This window comes from Mixophyes fleayi, chromosome 1 (assembly GCF_038048845.1).
Source record: "Mixophyes fleayi isolate aMixFle1 chromosome 1, aMixFle1.hap1, whole genome shotgun sequence".
NCBI classification, from domain to species: Eukaryota; Metazoa; Chordata; class Amphibia; order Anura; family Limnodynastidae; genus Mixophyes; species Mixophyes fleayi.
Window position 1 is genome coordinate 243,701,724 of NC_134402.1, and position 24,421 is coordinate 243,726,144.

The 24,421-nt window shown below is 40.3% G+C and overlaps 1 protein-coding gene across 2 annotated transcripts in view; it reads left to right on the forward strand.

The window, feature by feature from the left end:
- KANK1 (KN motif and ankyrin repeat domains 1) overlaps nucleotides 1–24,421 on the forward strand; it is a 175,771-nt gene that overhangs the window by 35,759 nt on the left and 115,591 nt on the right. Inside the window, exon 1 of one of the 2 annotated variants that reach the window (XM_075208767.1) lies at nucleotides 6,194–6,292. The exons of the other annotated variant lie outside the window; for it this stretch is intronic. The gene's annotated coding sequence lies outside the window, so the exon portion shown is untranslated. Of the gene's footprint in view, nucleotides 1–6,193; nucleotides 6,293–24,421 lie in introns of those variants that run through there. 2 annotated transcript variants of the gene reach the window in all.

The following is a 24,421-nucleotide window of genomic DNA, read 5'->3' on the forward strand; positions in this document are numbered from 1 at the left end:
AAAAAAAAGGCTCAGCGGTGAAGGGGTTAAAACATACTGGCAGCCAGCCAAGTTCTGTACTACAACAAGATGCCAGTGTCCTCCTCTTGGCAATCAATGAATCCAAATGAAGCGTCTTTGTTTGGTCATCTCCATAGTAAGTAGGGGAACAGAAAAGACAACATAAATCTGGAAGGAAAGAAAGAAATATGTAGTCTAAATTTCCTGCGCCCTGAAAGCTTAATCCCTTACATTGTGAGAAAGACATTGTTCTTTAATCCCTAATGATAAAACTTCGATCCAAAGCATAGGCGGAATTTAGCAACAGTGTATGGGTCAGATTTATCAATGGCCGAAAAGCTCTGTTGCCTGCGAAAACAGGATTTTTTTATTTTTTTTCTTTCTTTTTTGCTTTGCCTTACTCATTGAAAGCTTACCATTGACAGTATGGCGTTTTTTTCCTGGCAAAATATCTATTTATCACTATCTTAGGGTGGTGACAACAGTTTAAATATAATTAACTAATGCAATTATTCGGCTTTCTCCTCCCCTTTTTGCTTTAGAGGTTGTCAAGCACCTGGCTCTTTCCTCCACACATGGCGGTCCTTAAGAGATTCTGGTCTAATGTCCAGAACATCTTTCACACCCTTAACGGCTATGTTACCCCCTTCCTTCCTAAATACTTTACTCTACTGTTTCCGTATCTTGCAAAAGATCAGAATAGGCTTCAAAGACATGTCCTGAGCGCTGCTACCTGCCTCATAATCAGCTCCTGGAAAAGCGCTATCCTTCCATCCATGGCGGAGCTCTGGAGAAAGATTTTGCACACCTAGGAGATGAAACTAATGACAAGCATTGTAAGGAATCTCATCTGTCTCTTTCTATAAAGCCTGGTGTTCTTGGATGCAGTTTAATAATGCTCCTCCTCCTTCACTCTAATTACTCTACCCCCTGCCACAAAAAAAGCCTACAATACACTTTAGGCTGGGCACACACTTCAGTGTTTTCAGCCGAGTGCAAATTATAAACAATCATTTGGCCCGTTAGTGTGCGCGCTTCAGTGATGAATGAGGATCATTCCAAAGCACAGATGATTGATTGTTTGATTTGATTGTTCAGCAGAACTGTAAATCTCAGTCAGCTATGGAACAACGTCCTTCCAATTCTGCAGTGTGTATGCCCTCACAATCAGGATCTCCATAAAGTTTACAGTGATGATCTTTTCAGCCGACGGTTATGACCGTTGAAGAGCACAGATCTGAAGATAAATCTTATAAAACGTGTATAGTGTGTACACATGAATCGGCATGCTCATTGTGACTTGTTTTTTCAGTTGTTGGTACAATCGTTGTAGAAAACACATTGGTTGGAAAATTCTGTAGTGTGTATATTCTCTGAAAATATGTTTAATTCTTTTTAATCTATTTTTTTTTTTTTTTAATAAAACCAATTATACCGCTTTCATACTGCCGCCACGGGGCGGCAGAGGTTCTCTGTCAAATTTCCTGGTAGACCCTGTTCATACTGAACACTGGTCTACCTGGATCTCCATGGCAACATCACAAGAGGAGCTCTGATTGGCTCCTCTTGTGATGTTTGCTTGTTTTTTTCTCAAACTTTAACATTATGTCTGGTGGGACAGGGGTTGAAAAATCCGGGTCTCACCATTCATAGTGCGGGTTTCCCGGGTCAGACCCGTGAATTACCCCACCAAAAGTCCGACCTGGGAATTAGACCTGGGGGTAAATGTATCAAAGTGCGAGTTTGTCAGCGTATTTAAATCGCGGAAAACCAGCATACCCACGGCAGCCAGGGCATGTTGGCACTTGGAGAACCACAAGTGCCAACATGCCCTGGCTGCCATGGGTATGCTGGTGCTTGTAGTTGTACAAGCACCAGCATGGCCACACTGTTTTTGGCAACCTGGCTGGCTGGGACTTGTAGTTCCACAAACAAAATTGGTGCCAGTTTTTTGTTTTTTTTTTAACCATTTAGCGCCGTATTACCCTACTACCCACAGCCCAGGGGTAGTAGGAAGAGCCCTAGTGCTATCAGCACTGGGCTGGTTCTTTCTAGGGGGGGAGCCCGCTCGTTTTTTTCAGCGGACCCCACTCCCTAGGGAATCCAGCCCAGCGCTGAACAGTCTAGGGTTGGTTAGTCATTATGGCAGGGGGACTCCTGCCGCGCGTCCCCCTGCTATAGTGCCGCCAACCCTGGCTGGCTTGCCTAGTGCTGGTAAAGTGAAAATCGGGGGAACACCACGCAAAATTTTTCCCCGATTTTCACGGGACCAGCACTAGTCAGGCAGCACTAGGGTTAAGCATAAATAGCGGGGGGACCCCACGCTTTTTTTTTTTTTTTTTTAAACTTTTATCTGTTCTTTAACATTTTAACACTGCCAGGGCAGTGTAACAGTGATGTGTTGATACAACACGCTGCTATCAAGCAGCGTGTTGTATCTGGCGTGTTTAGAAGCAAACTCTCCTGAGTTTGCTAACTCGCAGCTTCATACATTGTAGACTTGTATAGCTGCAGTGGCAAACAGTGGTGAGTTTGATCTCTGGCGATTTTGCAAGTAGCGATTTTGACAGAAGCAGAACTCTGGCGATTTTGTATGAAAACTCAGCTTCATACATCGGCGAGTTTCAACTCTCCTGAGAAAATCGCTGGAGTTGCAAACTCGCAGCTTGATACATTTACCCCCTGGAGTCATTCATACTGCAGCCTCGACCTGGGCTTGGGTCAGGGCTTTCCCCTGCAAAAACCCTGGTCGAGGCTGCAGTATGAAAGAGGTATGAAGCATTGTTTGTTTTGAATGCCACAATCTTTGCATCTTCTAACAGCATAACATGACATGTCAAAAAACACACATCGTTTTGAGCTGGTTCAACAAACATGACAATGAGTTCAGTGTACTCCTATGGCCCCCACAGTCACAGGACCTCAACCCAATAGAGTACCTTTGAACAGTGGTGGAATGTATGTTTTACAGCATGAGTATGCAGCTGCCAAATCTGCAGCAAGTGCGGGATTGTATCATGTCAACATGGACTAGAATCTCTAAGGAATGTTTCCAGCACCTTGTTGAATCTATGCTACAAAGATTTCAGGCTGTTATGGGGGGTGCTACCCAGCACTAGAAAGGTATACATAATAAATTGGCCGCTGAGTGTAAATGCAACGAATACATTAAAGCAATTTAGCCATTTTTACTTGTGTTTTAACTTTCTATGAATGCATTGCAAACACCAGAGTGCATGTAACTTCAGTCTGACTTTTTGCTTGCCTCCATTCCCGTTCTCCAGGTGTACAGAGATATAACATGAATTGCATCATCCACCTTAGTAGACATAGGGGCATATTCAATTCCGATTTGCGGGGTCGTGCGGGAACGGCCGCGAACGTAATCCGCGGTACCGCAATAACGTGGATTTTCGTTCGCAGCCCATAGGGCTGCGTACGAAAATCTGCGTTATTGCGATACCGTATTACCAGCAGTACTGCACATTTTCCGCGGTAACGCGCGTTACCGCGGATCGGATCGGAATTGAATATGCCCCATAGAGTTACGGGGGTGTAATGACATGAATTGCCACCATTGTCCCATCGACCTCTCCTCTTCTTCTTTTTTTTTTTTTTTTTTTTTTCCATTTTTTTTTTTTTTTCCTACTCACCATATAAACATATTTTCAGACCTTAACTTCTCTGCAAATAAAATATTGGCTTATGCTTTGCAATTTTAGAATGTGTAATTATTTCTTTGGTATGGCATCCTTTTTACAAACTGACCGGATGGGTTTACTTCGCAACCCGTTCTGTCGGGAAAGAAGGATGAAGGGGATGTTTTTCTTCTTACATAGTTTATCAGGGTTTCTTTCTCACTGTCAGTTACTGACCACTCCTCCGGTTGTCACCTGCCACCAGACATTCGCCGACTGCGAATGCCAACTGCCCAATAGTTGTAGAAGAATCTCTCTGCCACCACTAGACTCCTTCAAGGCACCTAGAAAAATTTACTCCTGGGTAGTTGGTATAGGTGCTACAGCACCTCTTTGCTGTGGGTTTACCGGTACCTCCTGACCTATGGATCAGGACCGCTGGGTAGCGTGCAGAGTGTTGAAAGATAGATGCTAGGTTCAACACCGGACAGCCGGGGAACGAATTAGAGTGTAAGCTTTTATTTGTTCAGAAGTGAATACATCCAATACAAAAATCAGTACATTTGTAAAATGATATACATTGCTACACTGTGCCAATAATTGAAATACATTTATGCAATACCTTACAGCCACACATACCTATCCCTATCAAAGATATCTTTTAATTGTTGATGAACTTCTAGATAAGACTTTGTGGCCTGTAAAGAAGCATGATAAGTAAAAAATTTCGGCAAGATTAATGACCTTTCCAGTGGCAACATGCATATAACTCCTTTTACAATACTGCAATCTTATTGTTATTACATTGAGTATCTAATCGTCTGTCTCTGGGTAAAAAAATATTGGGAGACTTTTGTGTGGTACATAAAAAATAAATATATCTTGCATCTGCTGACCAGTATACAATGCAGAGGCCCCTTCCGCGGACTGGTATAAAATGCAGGGGCCGCTCCACAAACCAGTTTATAATGCAGATGCCCCAACAGATATCCCATATGTAGTTTCAACATAATTGCCACTATGCAAAGCAGAAACCTCATTAGATGACTCTACAGTTTCTTCTCTCTACTGAGCGCCCGCTCATCCTAGCAGTGGGCGGTAAGGAAGAAGAGCAACACCTAACCCTGCCACTCAGAGGTGGAACTAACAAGCTGTGGGCCACTGTGTAGGGAAGCGAGGAGGGAGCCGGGGCCACAGCTAGATAGTTCTCCTTGCAGCGGACCTCATTATCTCTATGGACCTTTGTGAGCTGCCCTTAACTGGTTTATTTATCTGACCTACATAGTCAACGCTCTCTCTGCCGTCAGTAGGATCCAGTAATTGTGCACAGCATGCACACTTCCTCAGCAGTTGCACACTTCCCCAACTGCAACCTGTTCTACGTGCTGGTGGAGGCAGTGGAACCAATTTGGTGTGCACTTAACAATTACATTGAGTAAATGTCTGATGGCCAAGGAGCACCAGAAGAGTGGTCTGTAACTGCAGGTTGTGTATTGTAAGGGAAACGTCATCAATCTGTATCCCCCTGACATGGTGGCAAAGTAAGCCCATCCTGTTACACTTGAAAATTCTGCATATACTGTATGAACTGTGTGTGGGTGGACAGTTCTCACAGCTTTGTAGATACTCTTTACACTCTCATAATATCTCCTCTTGGAAACTATTCTAAACTGCACATTCATGCATTATTGATAAGCTATGTCCTACTATATTTTCTTTTGATATTTACTTGGCACAGCAGCTGGTTGCTGCACCATGACGTTTCTCTTGTCCTTTGTTGTTTTCAATTAGTGGGGATTTGCGTTTTATATATTAATAAATAAATACTTCATAAAAATTATACTCTTCTATGGAGATATGTCAACAGTAAAACCTTCCACTTAGCTATCCAGTACTGTAAGTACTATTTTTTTTATTTTTTTTAAATGAAATGCATAGCAGAGTTCAATAATTTATAACTTGTGTACATTTATATTTGCAATGCTATTCCACGTAATTCATATATATGTTAGTATTGTTGTCGCACAAAATACTATGGCATGCTTAAAATAAATCAAATATAGTGACAAAAGTGTGATTTACTTTTTGGGACTTAGGAAATCAGGGACATTTTAAGTCCCCATTTAGACTTTCAGTGGAATAGGCTTATATTGATTTATAGTATCGATTAGGAAAGGTGAATATTGTCAACAAGTTTCAACAGAATCTCATGCTGCTAGGTTTAGGATGACTGTAGAGACCATGGTATGTTTTTGGAATTGTGTATGTGGAAGGAAAGCAGAACACTAGGAGGAAACCCACACAAGCATGAAGCGTACATTCAGACTCCGCACAGATGGTGCCCTGGTTGGGATAGATCCTGTGCCTATGAGGCAGCAATCCCAAACATTGTGCATATGATGGAGTGAGCAGAGAGACTTTGGAACTCCCCTATTCTCAGCAGTCCTGCCTCTCCATCACATGACCACCGAGGAGCTATGTGAGTGGCTCTGGCTACTTGGGTTACTTGGAAACCAAAAGTGAGCTGCTGAGAGACAACTTTTTAACCCAGTGTCCATCATATTAATGTTCCCCTACAGAATGACTTTGCAAAAGGAATTCTGATTTACAGTAGGGCCTCCTGGAAAAATGAACATCGGCTTCATACTAAAGAGGTACAAAATCTGCGGTTTAAAAAGTCTGTGTGGGATTTCTGCTGAAGTATGGTACATTGGTTCAAATTTTTATGAAAATTTTTAAGCTCGCAACCCAATGTCAAGGGTCTTTGTCAGGGGTTTCTGTGAATTCTTACACTTATATCTATGCTGCAGACCTCACTGCAATGTATTTAAAATTCTCTGTGATCACCTCACTTCTTAGGCTAAAATGCGAACAGGACTTGATCTGTGTGTATGTCCTCTTCCAGGTGCTTCGGTTTCCTCCCACAGTCCAAAACCACACTCGTAGTTTAATTTGCTTCTGACAAAATAAGCCCTACTCTGTGTGTGTGTGTGTGTGTGTGTGTGTGTGTGTGTGTGTGTGTGTGTGCGCGTGTGCCTGCGTGCGTGTGAATTGAGAATATAAGATCAAATGTGGATGGGCTGATGTGAATGACTACACTTCCTCTGTACTGCGCTGCATAATATACTGGCACTTTATAAATAAACAGTTTGTTGAGAGTAGTGATGTTGCTTATATCGCACAACTCATTTGAGTGTTCCTGAATCTCGGACCCAGAAAGTTGTAGGATTGATTTTGGGTGGGTCAGAAGTGTGGGTTAAGTGGGCTGTGGACAGTGCTTTTTTTTTTTTTATTTTTTTTTTTAAGATGTTGTAATGTATGATAATGTACACCTCTTCCAACAAACTGTGAACCTTGGAGTTCCATGACCTGTATATAATCACTTGGCTTGCTAAATTGTGGTTTTATATGGTTCTGAAATCCCTTAGTACAGTGTTGGCTAACCTGTGACACTCCAGGTGTTGTGAAACTACAAGGGCCAGCATGCTTTGCCAATATATAGCAGCTTATTACTGGAAGGGTATGCTGGGACTTGTAGTTTCACCACACCTGGAGTGTCACAGGTTAGCCAACACTGCCTTAGTACATAATTTCCTTTAACGATATAATGTATTCTGTACTGTAATATATACAGATTTTATTTTTTTGGAAAACCATTGTAATAAAATTATTTTTCGTTATGTTTTTCTTATGTGTTTTTTTTTTTTTTGCTATTGATGTGATTGTGTTCGATTAATAGCTGTTAGTTTTCATTAGGCGTAGTGAGGCAAACGAAAGATCTTAAACAATGAAACTGATAAGAAATTAAATAGAAAAAACCTGTGACACTCAATGTGTTGTGAAACTTTAACTCAGCATGCTGTGGCAGCCGATAGTTGGCAGGGTATGCTGAGACTTGTGGTTTTTTTCAATCTTGATTGCAGCTTTTTGCTCCGATTTATCTGAACTATGTATTATTCTTTAGCCTGGACAGCACTTCAGAAAACAGCTGTCCCTGCAAAGTACCACCCCCCCCTGCACATATTGAAACTATGGAGAGACTACAGTCTCTGGCGGCCATTGAAGATGGCAGTAGCAATTTGCAGAAAGCTACGGTATTTGAGGCTTGGTAGATAGCTGTCCCCATAGAGAACTATTAGGACAGCGGTATTAAGCACCAAGATAATGAACTTGTTGCCAAAATCATGTGGAAACAGCTATTTCTGCATGGTTTTAGGTAAAAATATGCTTCATAAATAGGCCGCATAGGATTTTTTTTTAAATGATTTTTCAGTTAAAATTCATGTTGTGTTTTAATCGTTTTTAGACTTTAAGCTTTCCTGCCCCCTGCTTGGAGACCTCCATATTCTCGGCCATCTTTGGATGAAAGGGAGTGCTGTAACAGATGGTTTTTTTTTCTTAGGGGTTTAAATTACAGACCTTTTACCAGTGCTTGTATGTTGCAGTAGTACATAACCGACATTACTAGTATTTTTTTTTTTATTTTGCTTTAATGCTCAAGAGTTGTAATTTCTATAGGGCTCCTTCCTTGACTTCCTTGCAATATCCAATGTTCAAGGATTTGTCATAAAATTTCAGCCTCCGCCTATGTTTACAGCTGCCTCTTCCTCCCAGGTTCAGTGATTGACAGAAAATCTTACCCTCCCGATTGCTTGTTTCTACTCACCAGATCCAGCAGTGTGTCGAGCTTAATAACTATAATGCCCTTCACCACCGCCAATTTTATACATAGCTATTATTGCGTTAACTCCTTCATCTTCATACACCAACAAAAGTCACACATACATATGGCACACTTCCATTCAAAACCTCTTAGACCATTCTTTCTGACACTTTTACCAGCTTTTCCAAGGCTTGACAGAACTACATGACACCAAGCAGAAATAACTAGCAGTGACAGGCATAGGAGATAGTGATAGCTTAAGGACATATTTGGGTAAAATGCATGCAAAGTCAGTTGCCCTGGTGCAATTGTAAACTCAGTAATATTGGATGGGAAGGAGCTGCTGCTTTTCAGCACATCAAGGACAGGCAATCAAGCTGCTGGGACAGAAGGTCTATCCTAAATTTAGTGTCTGCCCAGATGGGTACAGGATCTTTCCAGTTGTGCCCCGTTCACATACACCTTCTGTCCAATATATAGGAAATTTCACACTCGGTCACTAGTGCTGAAAGGTCACTACTCCTCCTCCCCTTCAACACTGAGTGAGGGTCCCAGGAAAGGGGTTGGCATTGAATTTATGCAAATATATGCCTAGATTATGCAAATATATTCAAGATGACACACCCTCCCATCTGTAGCACGTAGAACAGGATTATAAAAGCATTTACATTAGCTTGTTTTTTAAAAAAAATTAATAATGAAATTGAGCAATTGACCAGTAATTAGATGTACTAGTGGACAACATTAAGTGCAGCTTCATGATTCTCAAATTAAACGCTATAAAATTGGGGGGTAAAGAATATGAACATATTTTATTTAAATATTTCCTTAATTTTGATGAAGTCCAGAAAAAAGAATGTTTATATACATTGATGTGTAGCATACCAAGTATGTGTAGTTGCTGCATATATTGGAATGTGTTTACGCTTGGGGCAACATTCCAGTTTTATGACTTGTGATCATGTTTTAGTGAATGGCCTTATGTACACTTTTGTTATGCCAATTGCTGTATTCACACATATAAAGGACAAACTATGAGAGTAGTTAATACATACTTATTACATCAATTTTCACAACATCATTGGGACTCCCATGTGTCCTGCTTTTCCCAGGATAGCCCCCTGATTTCCCACTCAAAAGCTTTAACAATTTCCCATATTAAAGACTCGCAATCAACTTAACATGAGCAATAGTAATATGTTTGTAAATGGTTTTACTTTAGTATGTGGTGGCTTTTATAGCCTGTACAAACTTCAGGTCACTGTTACGAGCCGCGGCAATGCCCAGCCGCCGCGACTCTCTCACCTGCGTCCCGGCCATCGCTATGGCAACCGGGACGTCACTTCCGGGGCCGTAGCAACGGTCGGACGCTAATTAGTTCAGCGCTGCGTCCCGGCACTATGGGGCAGCCGGGCGCGTGCGCAGTATGCCAGCAAGCCTGAGGGCTAATTAATCAGTAGCCAGTCTGAGTGCAATTAAAGAGCTAGGCTCTCATTGGTTCATTCCTGTATTTAAGGCAGGGAGGGCTTAGCCCCCCTGCCGGTTATAGCTTCCAGACTTCTGTTTGCTGCCTGCTGTTGTGCTGTTGGTGTGAAAACCTTTGGACTTCCATTTGCCGTGTATGACCCCTGCCTGTACCTTGTTTTTGCCTGTGCCCTTGACCTTCTGACTTGAACCTTGGATACTGCTGATTTGCTTGTGACCCTGACCCTTGGTGTGTTTTCTGACTATTCTACCAAGCAAATGACCCCTGACCTCGGCTTGTTCTCTGGATACGTTTCTGGGTTCTCCACAGTCGGTACACATCACACGGCCCTCCGTTTGTCTGCGGCCAAGACTGTCCCCACCACTAGGGGCAACAGTGAACACCAGACTTTCGGAGCAGACTCCGGGTGTTGTTGTACTGGCTGGAAGGGTTCCTAACAGTCACATGGAAGTCTCTGTTTTTCATTTCATAATTATGACCTAGAGCCCAAGACATTGTGTATTGTAAAGACACATACACATAGGGGGAGGACTAGTCCTATCCTCAGTGACAACATATGTTCCAGAGTGACATCTTACTGTTGTGAGAGCTAAAGTAAAGGTGACTGCCAGTTTGACTATTGGATTTAAAAGCGTACACTTGTAATAGTTTAATCTCGCTGAAACTTTTACATCTGATAATGTCCTGGGGTGTTCCTCCACTGTACAAGTACCCATAGAGAGTGGTGATCTTCCTCTCTGCGGAGATATCCTAAGGTGGAAATTCATTTAAATTCTATACAATACATTACCTTCCTCTGTATAATGCACTTACAGATTTGGTAGCGGAGTGTCCTACTCATTATTTTGCTCTTTCTTTGCTTTATCTTATCCTTTTTTCACACCACATGCGTGTGGCAATTCTCTAGGGCGAAAATAAAGCCCAGATGGATGAAAGTGCTCTGCAGTATATGACTTGTTCGCTTTTATATTCTCAAATGTTACTCTAAACGAGAAGTGCTTAAAAGAGAGACTACGTTTTTTTTATTCTTTAATTTCAGCAATTTAAATTGCTGCATGTAGAGATTGTTGGCCGATTGTCCAATAGTCTGTGTCAGAATGCAAGGTGATGCAGATGTAGAGTTATAAATATAGTCTGGTATCTGAAACATCACGGGACCACAGGAGATTGAGGTGAGACCTTCACCTCTTCTAGTTGTTTTTTTTTAGATAAAATATTTAACTTTTTAAGCTTTTCAGACTTTGCTCTAAAGTGTAAAATAATATAAAGTATTATTAGTTATGAATTTATCAGCTGGTAGTTATTAAAGGTAGTGATCACGAGGAACCACCCTTACTAGCCTAAAGTCCCATTTTTTTTCGGGTCTGACATTAAGGTTTATAAAAGTTCCTTTTCACATAGGTAACCAACAGGGGGGAATTAGTTATTAATTTTAACAATGTGTTATTTGTGTGGCAGAAACTGGTCCGCAGAATTGCCAGCCATGGAATATTGTTGCTCTTCATCCAAGTCGGCACTTAGTGAAAATAAATATGTTCTTTATTTTGTGCATGTTGTCACAAGATAAAAGTAGATAGAGAAGCAGTTTAAAACAATATGCACTATAAAGGTGAACGTCAACCGGGAATACACAAATACACCACCCCCTACTAGTAGAACCACAAGGGTTCAAGTAGGGGGTGGTGTGGCGCAGGGAACTGTGCTGTTACAGGGACTGGCGGTGTTCAAGGTTTTAGAAATGTAGGCATCTACTAATGTTGTTTTGCAAAATATAGCTCCTAAGTGGAGTTTTTTATTAAATGCAGATTGGTAAAATTCTTTCTGCCCATAAATTTTGCTGAACATTTATATTTATAGAAAATAAGTCAATTTAAAATGGTTTATATTTTCCAATTAGTGCACTATAACATCTTTGTAGTAATTTCATAAACGAGGTTCCTCAAGCTCTCTAGGAAGTTCACTTTATAAGAAGGTGTGTTGAGTGTTATTTCAAAGCCGCTATACTACATAAACCAATGTAACGCAAGACCATTGTACTAGTTAACTCGTGTGTTTACAGTGTGGTTATGATGATTTTTGCTGCTGTCGAGTGGTTAAAATGTCACAAAGAAAACTTCCACGCTAACAATCGCAGGGCAAGTGCTCTAGGGCAGCACTTAGTGACTCCATCCATCAAGCTCCAGGATCTTTTCTTAGCAAACACAATCTTATTTTGCAGTGATTAATTTCCATCATGCTCTAAAGTGACTAAAGAAAAATACCGTACTTTGTTCAAAGGTCTGTTGTGTTTTGTCGTAAAGGCTGCTTTCAGTATAGCTGTACTACAGCTTGTACGTGACAAGCAGCCCTGATGCACTATTGTGTTCTTAGGAGCAATTGATGAAGTGTTAAAGGGATGATGCAGTCTGGTAAAGAAATGGCGAGTACAGGGCTGTGGACACACACAATCCATACTGCAGGCTCCATTTTCTATTTTTACTCCGTGCATTGTATCCAATGCTGTGTAATTGAGAACTGTATTAAAAGATCATTCAAGTTAATGTCCTCTGCACTGTATAATTAGAACACGGTATATGTCATTCATATCTAGCTCTGTGCAGTAGCATGAGCCATTGTTTGGCCTGTATCAAGGAACGTCATGTGTACAGCAGAAAATGTATTTCTCTAATCCTTTTATAGTTACAAATCTAATCACATTCTGCTCAATTTAGGCACATAAAATATCCCAGACTAGCGAAATCTCCTGTGACTTGTGGAAAGTGAAGGCAGATGTACAATGTAAATCAATAATAACACAGGTCTGCGAAATTTAAGGTATTGAAAGCTTTTTTAATAATACTTTTATATTCTTAATTATACTCCTGTGTACATCAAGAAATAGTATATAAAAAAAAATTACCACATCACATTTACCTATAAGGGTGTTACATACATTTTTAAGAAAAAACAAGAAGTTTACTTGTTCTTGACATATTTATTGTGAAATACGACGAAGTCTAAATCAGGCCTGTCCAATCTGCGGCCCTCCAGGTGTTGTGAAACTACAAGCCCCAGCATGCTTTGCCAGTAGACAACCAGTTGATAGCTGGAAGGGCATGCTGGGACTTGTAGTTTCACAACATCTGGGGGGCCGCAGGTTGGACAGGCCTGGCCTAAATTCCCTAACACATAGACAGACAGACAGACACAGACTAGGGTCAATTTGATAGCAGCCAATTAACCTACCGGTATGTTTTTGTAGTGTGGGAGGAACAGGAGCACCCGGAGGATACCCACGCAAACATGGGGAGAACATGCAAACTCCTCACAGATAAACTCATGACCCCATTGCTGAGAGGCAGAAGTGCTAAGCACCGTGCTGCCCTGATAAAATCAATCAATAATAGAAACAAAACCATAATTTTTGAAAAAAATCGTTAATATCTTGGTTTTTTTTTTCTCTTCAAACTTCGGTTTTTCGTTTTTCGCTTACAAGTTTTTTTTCTGTGTCGTGTCTGTGTATCATTCAGCAGTAGTCAGCCATTATACTGACGTCTCAACGACCCTGGTATCTTCTTTCTACATCTTTAACGTCTTGGTGGAACCATTCACCCTGTTCTTCACTGTAGTCTCCGAGATTATTTGAGAAATGCTCAATATGGGAATTCAAAAAATGTACCTTTAAACTCATATTGCAGCCAAGGTTTCTGTAACTATTAAGCATTTCCCTGACCATTTCTTTGTAGTTTAGATCCTTGACATTGCCTAAAAATTTTGAAATCACTTGTTTGAACGAAGTCCACACAGAAAGTTCCACAATATTCATTACACGCCCGAAATGTTCATCTTCTATTATTTTTCTAATGTCAGTGCCTGCAAAAATGCCTTCCTTCAGTTTAGCATTGGATATGTTAGGGAATTTGGTGCCAAGATATTTGCAAGTTTCTCCATCTTTAGGCAGTGCTTTTAAAATTGTTTCATCAGTCCTAATTTTATATGTAGAGGTGGAAGTAAAACTTTATTTGGATCTACTAAACTGGATTTGATGACATTATTTTTTTCAATTTCTAAATGTTTAGCTCTGCTATCCCATTCACAGAGAAAACATGGGAATTTGGTGTAACCTTGTTGCTGGTCAAGTACCATGCATACAACTTTAAGACATACTTACCAACTTTCTGTTGGTGAAATCCGGGAGCCTGCAGAGGAGGTGGGCGTAACGGGGGGGCGGGGCTCCAAGTGGCGTCATTTTGGACCTGCCCCCATGACGTGATGACGCAAAATGCGTCATTTGACAGCGGGGGGCGGGGCCAAACGCCGCGATTCACCGGGAATCGCGGCGTTTGGGACTTAATTCTGCCCACTTCAATAGGAAGTGGGCAGAATTATCCAGATGCGGGGGATTGCCACACTCGCCCGGGAGCCCGGGAGACTCTCGCAAAATGCGGGAGTCTCCCGGATATTTCGGGAGAGTTGGCAAGTCTGCTTTAAGATCTCCACATATTAACCAGTTGTGTCTTGCATATCCAATCAGTTCCAAAAGAGTTTTCAAATTTTCATGTTTCTTTAAGATAGACTGAATGTGCTAAAGGTATTGACGCATATGTGTTGCCATTGTGCAATAAAACAGCTTTTAAACGTCTTCTTTTTGAAGAATCTATGAATGTATATGTACTGTGTGTGTGTGTGTGTGTGTGTGTGTGTGTGTAGTGTGTATGTGGTGGTAGGCAGGAGTTAAAATGAGCCGGCACAGGACAGTATGGGGTTTAGGCCCTTTTGTAAATTTCAGCTCCAGGCCCATTTGGATCTTAATCTGGCACTGGGCCGGGGGAAGTTTTATAACTAGAACTGAATTGCAATGTTCTATACTACCGACAGAATTCATTTAAGACAATGTTTTATAATAAATATAGGCAGAATTCATTTATTATTATAAAAAGAATATGAAAAAAGGACTTGCTCCTAAATACACGTTTTGCAGAAAAACGTGATGTGATATGCAAAATCGGGAGTCATTTTCGTGTTCAGAAGCCAAAAATCTATAAGTATCACATAAATTTGTTTAAAAATCTTTTTCATCGCAGACCTGTATAATATGCAAATTTATATCAAGTGGTTAACAAAAGTTTTGTGTTATGGTTATATCAGCCATTATTACTACATAGCATACTGTGATCTTTCATATTATACTATAAAAGGTTAAGTGGTAATTAAGCAGATTCCTTATTTACCTCTAAGAACTGTTTCAGATTCTCACCAATCACCTTGATTTATCTGCTGGTTGTATTCTGCATGTCATCTGAAGAATGTTGACTGTGAAACGCATGAAGGCAGACGGTTGATGGAAGCCGATTGAACAACTGCCATTGACACCATGCCTTCACATTCAGAATTCTCCAGGTCATTTTGCCTGGAGAATACCATCAGACAAGGCACTAGGGAAAGTTATGGGGATGTGTGTACACACCGTGGGCTCCTGGGGAATAAGTTCCCAGGTGCTTCTGCTAGTGTGAGGGGGGGGGGGGCTTTTCTGTCTGAACACTCTGGTGTTCTACTTTAATGGCAATGTTATATGCATGTCCTATTGGGCAAGAAAATACTTAACGACTCATTTTTCTGGAGAAATTCTTATGTTCATGATTATGGCACCAAGTGCCTTTCACGGGTTATAAAATCTCCTAACATCCTAACATAACAATATAAGAAACAAAAGGCGCAGAGCAAATCCTTGTCATTACCACATATTGCATAGTGCGCTTGTTGCATATTTATTCAGTTGATGAATGTGATTCGTGCTATGAAAACAGTAATATCTGTTACTCAATCTAGACAAATGCTTTGAACTCAGTGACAGAGGGAAACTAAATGTGTACCTTGAGCCTCAGTCTTAGAATGCTGTTTTAGTCTTTGAGTTGTCACTTAGGTAATCCTTACAGGTCTTCTACCAACTTGCACTTCACAGACCTGGAAATGCTTTCTAGCTGTCACTAGAAAGATCTCCATCAGACAGCAAACCTCAATCCTACACCACTGTACCTCTGACATAATTGTTTACTTTTATGGTTATAGCTTAATTTAATCTTCCATTATCCTAACTAGACCCTACCCAACTCCCATAATTTTTGTAAACTGGACACAAGCACAGAAAAGATTGAACAAACTTTTGTTACCTGACTTAAACCTGTTTGATAATTTTACGTTCATTGCACTTAAGAATTCTTCTCATTGAAATAGAATCCTAGCAGCAGATACAAAGTGTCTTGATAGTAATACCAGTTCCTCCGTTTTGTCTCAACCGTCTTCTGTTCCTGGTAGAATAATGTTAGTTATAAAAAAAAAAAAAATGACAATAAAAAACTGAAATCTCATGTAGAAACATATAGATATGGAAACTGTTCAGACTGGGACACGTGTACTGGAAAAGGCTGGCCTTTTGTATTATTGTTCTTCTGAAAAAAAAAAAAAAACACCTAGGTAACTGAAGTGACCTTGAGTGCAGTATGCCCTGATGTTCCTTCAGGCTGTGCTGGTCAGTCATTTACTAAATTAACTTTGCATAGAATGCACTGATGCAGTGTGTAACTTCAGGACAGCAAACGATTCAGATGTCCTCTATCATGTTTGTAAAGTCTTGAAGGTAAGACTTTTTTTTTTTTTTATATATATATTTTTTTTCATTTTGTATAGCTGTGCACAAAATTAAAAGCACACTTTTATATTTTACCATTTTGTGTTAGAATTATAGAAAACAATGTCAGTGACAGAATGCACACCTGTATTTTTATAGTTATAAATTGTAGGTATGTTCTTGGCTGTAACTTGGCAACTCCATTGCGGTTCCTCTGTTCAGTACAATGTTTTGATATTGTGTGCACCGAGAGCTCTGTGAGTACAGTTTTTTCTGGCATATTGAACACACATAGGAAAAAGACATTTTGTAGGCTGCCCCATCCCTCTGTTGGTATATGTGTGTGTGTGTGTGTGTATATGTATATGTATATATATATATATATATATATATATATATATATATATATATATATATATATATATATTAGAGATGAGCGCACTCGGATTTTGTGAATCCGAGCCCACCCGAACCTTACTGATCCGAGACAGATCCGGGTATTGGCGCCAAATGAAAACTTGAAACCGAGGCTGTGAGTCATAATCCCGCTGTCGGATCTCGCGATACTCGGATCCTATAAATTCCCCGCTAGTCGTCGCCATCTTCACTCGGGCATTGATCAGGGTAGAGGGAGGGTGTATTAGGTGGTCCTCTGTCCTGGTAGATCTCGTGCTGTGCTGTGCTGTGTTCTGCAGTATCAGTCCAGTGGTGCTGTGTGCTGTGCTCTGTCAATTTTGAGTTCAGTGGTGCTGCTGGGTCCTGTGCTGTGTCCTGTTCAGTCCAGTGGTCCTGTGTCCTGTTTCCTGTGCTTCTAAGGGCATAGTTATTTCCCCATTATTCCCAAGTGTTTAAAAAATTAAAAAAAAGTTAGAAAAAAAAATACAAAAAAATAATTAATTTTTTTTTTATTACAACAAAATTTGAAAAACCAATCCTGCAGTATAAGTCCATTGGTACTGTCTGCAATATTACCAGGTTCACACATTCTGCAGTATCTTGTGCTACATATAATGGAGACCAAAAATTTGGAGGATAAAGTAGGGAAAGATCCAGACCCACTTCCTCCTAATGCTGAAGCTGCTGCCACTAGTCATGACATAGACGATGAAATGCCATCAACGTCGTCTTTCAAGCCCGATGCCCAATCTCCTAGTACAGGGCATGTAAAATCCAAAAAGCCCAAGTTCTTAAAAAAAAGCAAAAAGAGAAACTTGAAATTTATCTGAGGAGAAACGTAAAGTTGCCAATATGCCATTTACGACACGTAGTGGCAAGGAACGGCTTAGGCCCTGGCCCGTGTTCATGATTAGTGGTCCATCTTCACCCAAGGATCTTAGCCCTCCTCCTCCTCCCCCCCCCCCCCCTACAAAAAAATTGAAGAGAGTTATGCTGTCAGCAACAAAACAGCAAACAACTCTGCCTTCTAAAGAGAAATTATCACAAATCCCCAAGGCGAGTCCAAGGGTGTTGGTGGTTGTCAAGCCTGACCTTCCCATCACTGTACGGGAAGAGGTGGCTCAGGAGGAGGCTATTAATGATGTAGCTGGCACTGTGGAGGAACTTGATGATGAGGATGGTGATGTGGTTATTGTAAATGAGGCACCAGAGGGGGAAACAGCTAATGTCCATGGGATGAAAAAGCCCATCGTCATGCCTGGTCAGAAGACCAAAAAATGCACCTCTTCGGTCTGGAGTTATTTTTATCCAAATCCGGACAACCAATGTATGGCCATATGTAGCTTATGTAAAGCTCAAATAAGCAGGGGTAAGGATCTTGCCCACCTAGGGACATCCTCCCTTATACGTCACCTGAATAACCTTCATAGTTCAGTGGTTAGTTCAGGAACTGGGGCTAGGACCGTCATCGGTACAGGGACACCTAAATCCCGTGGTCCAGTTGGATACACACCAGCAATACCCTCCTCGTCAACTTCCTCCACGATCTCCATCAGATTGAGTCCTGCAGCCCAAGTCAGCAGCCAGACTGAGTCCTCTTCAATACGGGATTCATCCGAGGAATCCTGCAGCGGTACGCCTACTACTGCCACTGCTGCTGTTGCTGCTGTTAGTCTGTCATCTTCCCAGAGGGGAAGTCGTAAGACCGCTAAGTCTTTCACAAAACAATTGACCGTCCAACAGTCGTTTGCCATGACCACAAAATACGATAGTAGTCACTCTATTGCAAAGTGTATAACTACGGCTGTAACTGCAATGTTGGTGTTAGACGTGCGCCCGGTGTCCGCCATCAGTGGAGTGGGATTTAGAGGGTTGATGGAGGTATTGTGTCCCCGGTACCAAATCCCGTCGAGATTTCACTTCACTAGGCAGGCGATACCAAAAATGTACAGAGAAGTACGATCAAGTGTCCTCAGTGCTCTGAAAAATGCGGTTGTACCCACTGTCCACTTAACCACGGACATGTGGACAAGTGGTTCTGGGCAAACAAAGGACTATATGACTGTAACAGCCCACTGGGTAGATGCATCGCCTTCCGCAGCAACAGCTGCATCAGTAGCAGCATCTACAAAATGGCTGCTCGTGCAAAGGCAGGCAACAATTCCATCTTGCAACTATTTTTTGGGCATTATGTGACCATTAAACAGTCGTTTGCCATGTTCAAAAAGAAAAAGTCAACAAATTACAAAAATGTAATCAAAAGTTAAATGCCCTGTCATTATTTAAAACAAGAGGGTTTGACGTGCTAGAATTAGTTAATATGTTATAAACACTACACTTGGAACTTGGAGGAGGTATTGTGGGCCAGGTATCAAATTTAGTACCGGGGCCACCCCACTACACAGTCCAGATTTTTTTTGGGGGAAATTCAGACCCGTGGAGGGTTTTTTATTAATTATATTGTGGTGACCACTCCTCTACGCAGTCCAGGTACATTATTGGTGCGAATCATACAAGTTCAGGGTTTTTAATTTATATTGTGGTGACCCACTCCTCTACGCAGTCCAGGTACATTATTCGGTGTGATTCATACCAGTTGATGGTTTTCTTATTATATTGTGGGGACCACTCCACTACGCAGTCCAGAAAGATACCTCGTTGCAACGTTTTGGACTAATAACTATATTGTGAGATGTTCAGAATACACGGTAAATTAGTGGAAATGCTTGTTATTGAATGTTATTGAGGTTAATAATAGCGTAGGAGTGAAAATAAGCCCAAAAACTTGATTTTTGAACTTTGTATGCTTTTTTCAAAAAAAAAATCCAAAACCTTAAATCCGAACCAAAACCTTTCGGCAGGTGTTTTGCGAAACAAATCCGAACCCAAAACATCGCGGAAATCCGAATCCAAAACACGAGACACCAAAAGTCGCCGGTGCACATCTCTAATATATAGTGTTTGATTTTTATGGTAAGGATTTGTTTTAGCGTATTTTGTTTCTGTTGATTTTCTTTTTTTAACTGTTATGTCCACATCTTCTATCATTGTTGTTGCATATATGGTTTGCTTTGAATTTAATTTTAAAGAACTTACTATTCTCATTGAGTTCCTTTTATCGTATATTTTTAAAAAATTGTGCTGAACAGTTCTTTTGTATGTTCTATATATGATGTGTTGTGATAGTGAATATATGTATGTGCTTGACATAGACAGAGATATATCTATTTACTGTATATATTATATGTATACGGAGATGTCAATATTCTTAAATGATAATGAAGACACATGGAGAACATAACATGCCCCACCAAAATATGGGCATAGCATGCAATGCAGAGCTCCATCATCTGAAGGCCTGCATTCACCAGCAGTATCTGCTATCCATCCTCTACAGTTGACATAACAATTAAAAGTAACAACCAATGATACATTTGTTTTCGCTGGATAATATATAGCAGGGGAAGAGAGGAGAGAACTGGGAAATATTTACAAACCTTCCACTATAACATTTTTATTTCATGAATCCAATGGGTCAGTTGTGGTTATTTGATGCTGTTAAATAAAAAGGAGGAGTCTCACTGTGTATACGACAGCCCTTGTGCATGCCCAGCTATGCCATGATTTGCACTTTGTTGTAGTTTTATCTCTTGAATCAGTGGACCTAACACATTATAGTATTTATAGTGTGTGAACATGTATAGTAGCACTCAAAATTTTCCCTTTTGTACTTCAACACAAACATGGCTTTGTTCATCATACAGTAGTTGAACTAGAACCAAGCAAGTCCTGCGTTATTTTAAGGTGTTTTGAAACTCCTAATATTAGAGACTTTTGCAGAGCGGTCTCCCATGAAATGTTGTGCACAGGAGCGGTCCCTGAACCTGACACCACTTTTAGTCTCCAACAGCCACTATTGTAAGGTATCAAGTTCTGTGCGTCACTATAGTCACTTCCTTTCAATTATATCTACAGCCTGAAACACAGCAGTGTTTTATTTCATTGAAATGTCAAGTAAATGTATTCTCGGTTTCCATGTTTTTTTTTTTTCTTCTGGTAGATAATGGCAATTTTTTTAATGAAATTATGTGTAAATATAAGAAGTATAGTTATATATTATTATATGTGTTAGAAAATGTGTCCAAAATAATCTCATGGTAATGCAAGTGAGCTCTCTACAGCTTTTTAGAACTGAAATACAAAGTAACACTTTCATTGATGTCTATCTACCTTAGCAGTGAGAATCATATCATTGTTTTAGTGTAGGGCTCCACAGTGAGCATCAGTGAGAGAAACAACATACATAAAGAACAGAACGGGACATACAAGGTTGACGAAAAGGTGCTGATGTGGGAGCAAAAGGGTAGAGAGAGCAGCAGTAAGGCTGACTTCTTACCGCCGTTTATGGTGGCGATAGACTTTAGCAACATTTGATTTTCTATCAATAGCATATTGGCGGGGCAACTGAGCAGTAAGAGTTAACTCCAATTGTTTGTTACTGTAGAATGAATCCGCTTAAAGTGTGCCTGTCAGACTTGTAATTCCATAAAGCGCAACGTACACTGCCAAATAATATTATACTTACAGAAGTCATTAATTGAAACGGTATAAATAAACTGTATTTCCAAGCATGTTCACTTCATTACAGGTTTTGTTCCAACTTTCCTCTGAAACATATCTCTACTGTTTTGATGACTGAATTTCTCTTTTTTTTTTTATATCAAATTGCATGAAATTAATATTGCAAATGTTTGTCTCTTACCTTACGTGAACCATACATGCTAGTGGCAGTAATTTCGTGACCTGAGATAGCAGGAGCTGCCTTACATTCCTTAGCTAGGAAAACATTTGGATCATTGGGGTCACATACAATAATGTGATCCCTGTTGGATGACTGTGTGTTTTCTTTACAAAGACTGTCACTTGTGAAAAAATATTTTCAGGTTGTCTTAATCTCAGCATATTGTGATTTTGTAAAGTATTCTATACCAGAGAGATTGTTATATATCTGCTCCCCCCCCCGTCTGCCTGTCATAGCTAACTGCTATGTTTTTAGATTTGTTTAGTTAGCCCTCCCACCTAATGTTCATTTTGTTTTTCTAAGTCTTTTTAATCTGCCCCAATAACTTCTGTGTATTATACATGCCACAATAACAAACATGTAGTGAGTTGGGCCAGCCGAACACCTTTAGTGCGGAAGTAGGGCCCCAAAATTCAGAGGTCCCCATCTGCCTGCCTGCCTGCAGTGGGTTGACAGGCTGTCAGTCCACCCTATTGAGGACAGAGAGCAGAGTGGGGAGCTGGCACATACACAGTGAAGTCCAAAATGGGGGTTTTTGGACTTTACGGCGCATGTGCAGGGACAGCGCATGGGACGTCCCAACACCTCAACAATGGCCCTGGTAGGGAGTATGGAATTTGTTTTAATTCCTCCATTGCCTGTCCTTGAAAAGACAATAATCAAGCGCTACAATCACTGTAGAGGTGTATGTATGTGTGTGTGTGTATATGTGTGTATATATATATATATATATATATGTGTGTGTGTTAACCCGTGCATGATACTCATGCATTCTAGTCAAATCAAGATACTTAAGGTCTTAAAAAGGTTCTTGTCATGCATTTGGGCCTAGCCCAGGCCTCCTCAGGGGAAGATCGTTACTTCCCGACGCAAGCGCCCTTTTTAATGTGTGTTCATGAGGTAAAATTACCTCACGAAAATGAGTTTGACCCCTCAACTCGTAAATTTAGCCTTTACTACCCCTCCCACGGGGGGAAGGGGTGATGATGATGGAAGTTAACTGACTTGACTATTCTAATTTTTTTGTCAAATAATGTCAGTATACCAAATTTCAGGTCAATTGGATGAGCCCTTTCTGAGAAAATAGTTTTTTACACACACACACACACACACACACACTAACGCACGCCTCTACACATGTGTGTTTATGAGGTAAAATTACCTCACGAAAATGAGTTTGAGCCCTACCAAATTTCAACCCTTTTTGAAATTTTTTTCCCACACACACTAAGAATTTAGTAGGTCAGTGTATAACTCTGCCCAGCAGGTGGCGCTGCAACTTGGTTTTTTTTTTTCACACAGACGCCACTAAGCATTTATATATTAGATATATATATATATCTCTTCAGTGATCGTATCACTTGATATCTTTTAGTTAACAGAGGAAGTGTGACGATTTGGGTTAAATTGTACAGATGCCATTAACTGAGCATTGGCTAACCTGAAGCACATTATATAACCGTGGAGTGGATGGATTGCCTTTCAGAGCGGTTATGTTCTGCCAGTCGTAGAGGCATGCAACTCATGACAGGCCCATTATAAAAAAATATGCAATGTTCGAGAAAAATATTGCGCATTTTTAGGAAAGGCCCAGAATGCATTGTGATTTTTAAAGTTTTCTGTATAGTTTAACTTTGTTGTGTCCTTGATTAATAGTTTTAGTCTGTTCATCAATAGATTGTAACGAACATAGATGATCCCCATAAACGTCATATTAAAATGTGTAGTAGGAAAGAAAAGTCAATTATCACAGTGTTGGCGATCGATGAACATTTTTTATAGGCACTGATATATGCAAGGATGGTTGGGAGACACTGTGGCACAGTGATCAGGATTGCTGCCTTGCAGCGGGGCTCTGTGTATAGTTTGTATATTCTTCCCTAGTTCACTTGTGTTTTCTCTGGCTTCTTCCTATAGTCCAAAAACATACTGGTAGGTTAATTGGTTTCTGTCAAAACTGATCATAGTGTGTGTTTGTGTGCTAGAGAATTTAGACTCTTAAGTTAGAGTGGAGCAAGGACTGATGTGAATGCTTAAGACATTTGCTGTAAAGCGTTGCATAATGTTTTGGCACTATATAAATAAAGTATATTTAATAGTGGATGACAATACTTATTAATTTCTAGGATTAGTGCTTATAGTCCAGCATACTGCTCTAAAACTAACATAAAAACAGTCCAATCATTCTGTTTGGTCACAGAATTTGTATGTGCACCACTGGCTTTGGTATATTTAACCAAGTCGGGCAAGAATTTTAAAGTCACAGTTGGCTCCAAATTATATGTTTCACTGGACTTTTAAGTGAAAAGATGTTAACAGAACTTCTGTTGGGTTCAAACTTAAACATGACTCTCTCCTGCACATTTTAATGCATAAATACTATTGATTTGCTGAGTTTAACAGAATAAATAAAGTAAAACCGTGGCATGTGTAAAAGTTTGGGCACCCACATAAGCCTGCAAATGACCTACATAAGGATTAGCAGTCATCCACAGGCCCACAGTACAGTGTTGCCTACACATAAATGATCTGTTTGGAAGATTTATCAGAAGGAAAACTCCTATCACCTCATCACAAACGTCAATGTCTGAATTTTTGCGAAACAATACTTTGATAAGCCAGGTGCTTTTTGGAACAAAGTGCTGCGGACTGATGAAACTAAAATGTAACTTTTCGGTCACAGCGACTAAAGAAGCATTTGGAGTAAAGACTACCTTGCCAACTTTTATGCTTTGACGGAACTATTATAATTTAGGATTGTGTGGCAGAGGAAATATTCTTCAGCTAAAAAGAAGAATTCAACTATACCTCTGCAAATCATAGTCCGTGA